This window comes from Montipora foliosa, chromosome 11 (genome assembly GCF_036669935.1).
Source record: "Montipora foliosa isolate CH-2021 chromosome 11, ASM3666993v2, whole genome shotgun sequence".
NCBI lineage: Eukaryota > Metazoa > Cnidaria > Anthozoa > Scleractinia > Acroporidae > Montipora > Montipora foliosa.
The window spans coordinates 52367076-52370298 of NC_090879.1; the positions used below are offsets into that span (position 1 = coordinate 52367076).

At 39.7% G+C, this 3223-nt stretch overlaps 1 pseudogene; it reads right to left on the reverse strand.

Annotated features, from left to right (window-relative positions):
* Window positions 1-1036: 1036 nt before the first annotated feature.
* Window positions 1037-3223, reverse strand: part of LOC137977383 (uncharacterized) — a 4941-nt pseudogene continuing 2754 nt past the window's right edge.

A 3223-nucleotide genomic window follows, 5' to 3' on the forward strand; every position in this document is an offset into this window, starting at 1 on the left:
TCTGTCATTCTTATCTTTTTGTGACGTTTGTAGTGATGACTGTCCATCAAATTGTTGGGCGCGATGATGGCCCGCTTTGACCACAGAGACAGGATAGCCACGTTTTTCGAAGAACTGGCACATCTCTGATTTGCTGGAAAAATCGGAGTCATCACTACATAGACGTCGAAGTCTAAGAAATTGAGAATAAGGCATGGAGTTCTTGACATGTGATGGATGTGACGATGAATACAACAAATAACTGTGTGAATCTGTAGGTTTGTAGTGCACACTAGTACATAGCACGTTGCCACTAATAGAAACTTTGAAATCTAGGAAAGCCAATGAAGTTTCCGAAATTTCCCAGGTATATTTAAGAGCCGGATGAAAAGAATTGACGGAGGTTATAAATTGATCGAGTTCTTCTCTGCTGGATGAAATAGCACCGATGCAGTCGTCGATTTCGGAAACTTCATTAGCTTTCCTAGGTATCAAAGTTTCTATTAGTGGCAATAGCGTAGCTCCTACTCTACTATAAAAACTACACGTAACCCACAATTCCTCGATTCGCTCTGACGAAGGGCTAACGCTCGAAACGTCAGCTTTTAGAATCTCTGTACGGTGGCCAATTTACATTGTCAACTCCGTTGATAAAACCAAATTCTTGTATATTTACCCCCAACAGCTTTTAAATAGAAAAACAGCTAGAAAAACTTCTGCCGCCATATATTGGCGCAAAACAAGGTAGCGGCACAAAAAGATATTTATACAAAGTGCATAACAGAGGTTCTTTTAAAAAGAATTTACAACGTTTTTAGGCAGTAAACTGGAGGCAAAAACGGAAAAGAAAACGGTACGTTTTGAGGACTGCCTTGGGGTGCATTCCTTTGGGATGATCCGAAAAAGGATCACTTATCTAAGATCACTTGAATCATGGTGCTTCAAAGGAACTGAAAATCCTTTCCCAGAGTGGATTTATCGGAACCTCTGATGCACCGTGATCCAAGTGATCTTGGATCAGTAATCCTTTTTCGGATCATCCCAAAGGAACGCACCCTTGATCAACACGAAGGAAAGAAAAGAAGGACGTCGTCATTCAGTTTATATTGCTCAACTAAACAGTTGAAGTGTAATCTGCGAATTCTTGTTTTTGCTCCGACAAAATCCCCTTTCCATCTCCTCCGTCTATTTCCGACGAAGTCTGGAAGTGGCTTTCCTCCTGTCTCGGGTAACAACATTGCGATTACCCCAGCGGAGAATGATGTGGCGCCGAAGACGATCGGTGGAACCCAAACGAGTCCTGTAGCATCCTGTTAAAACAATAAAGAGCGAAGCAATACAAACAATCAACTGGCACAAAGTCTTTAAGGGGGTGTTCCTCTTAACTACAAGCCTGTTGCTAAGAACGAAATTCTGCCACCGAATGTCAGCGGTGTTCTCGAGGACAAGTGCCGCCCGCGACTGACCACCAAAAAGGTGGGAAATATGAAACGTTTAACTCTTTGAAAAGCTGAGTAAAAGAATTAATTTTATCTATGATCCTTTGTTTATGTTCTTGTTTGGGACATTATGTCCCTTTGAGACAGCAACAGCTTCGTTTACCGAACAAATATGCGAATTGTCGGTCGGTGGGTTCAGTGACAGTTCAAGAACTAAACATTTTGAGAAAGAGCCGTATAATACTGACAAGCACCCTTATGCGTCACTTCCTTGCGTTTTACACAGTTCCAAATTCGGATTCCCAACAGTTAAAATGTTGACGTACGTGAGAGGAAAATCCTAGGTATCACGTACAGAGCTGAGAAGATTCTGGCGTTCCACATTAGGAGAACGCATACTATTTGTGTCGCCTTTTTTATGGATGCTCTGCGATTTCAGGGTTTGGGCCACATCTTCGACTGGTTCGCCTCGATTTCATGTAAGGGCCTCGAGCCTATGTAGTAAAGGTATTAGCCAACTTCAACTGTCCAGTGTTTTCAGGCTCAAGATTGTTCAATTCGTTTCGGCCATCGCCATTGCATCAAATCCATTACCAAAATGTGGAGCTACCAAACCTTGTTAATGAACGAAATGATATATGAAATGGATCATATACTAAGTTTATATACTGAACAAACATCATATACGACATAGTAAACATCATAAACAAAACATCACATACTGAACATATATATGAATCACACACTGCCTGGGAGAACCCCATATGCACATGCTACATATGCTACATCGTTACTTATGGAACTTCACTAGCTGCCGGTCGAGCAACGTATTATTTTTACGCTTTTGTTATTAGTTTAAGTCTCTGAATAATTAAGCACCTCTTTACATTAATGAATAATAATATCGTTACAGTCCAAGTCGTAATCTTAGATCCACAAACCACTGACTCCTTGTCATCCCCAGGTCTAATCAAAGGATCAATGGTGACAGAGCATTTTCTGTGGCAGCTTCGAAGTTATGGAATGCTCTGCCCATCACCGTTAGGCAAAGTAGTTCACTCGCTATTTTTAAGAGGAACGTAAAGACTCATACAGTGTCATAGTGCTGTTATTATTATTATTATTATTATTATTATTATTATTATTAGTAGTAGTATTATTATTATTACTAGAGATAGAACGCACTTTACTAATCCATGATTATTACTTGTTATTAAGTTCAGACAGTAACGTCAATTTTTGTGGAAGCGATCTTCCTCTTATGTAGGTGAGATGGAGGTATATTAATAATAAAATCACTCCTTCTCTTACCAAAATATACGGAGCAGCCATTCCTCCACTTCGAGCACACAGTCACGAAAAACCTACTCCTATGGTTCTTTAAACAAACAAGCATCATCGAGGACAGTGAAAATAATGCACAAGAGGAAAAAAAACGATGTGAAAATCCAAGATATTAACTTCACGGTTAATTTTAACTTGTTGAAAAATTTACAGATTCTTACCAGATCACTGTTGGATAAAGTTCAGCGGTGTGGATGTATATCTGATAATAGACAGCAGAGATCGTAAACTTGCCGATCAAAGCCAGAGTCATCACGAGGGCAATGTATTCTTCTTGTTTTCCTTGGTCAAAAGAAAATCATGTCATCATACATGTCTTTCTTAGCGGACTGAGTTAAACAAAAGCGGCTACTTATTTAGTGCACAGTATGGAGAGTTCTTTTTCAATGGTCCACTTCCGAGTTCTGTTTGCCTTAAAAACGAGATTTGGTGCGAATTTAAAATCATAAACGGAAATAAGG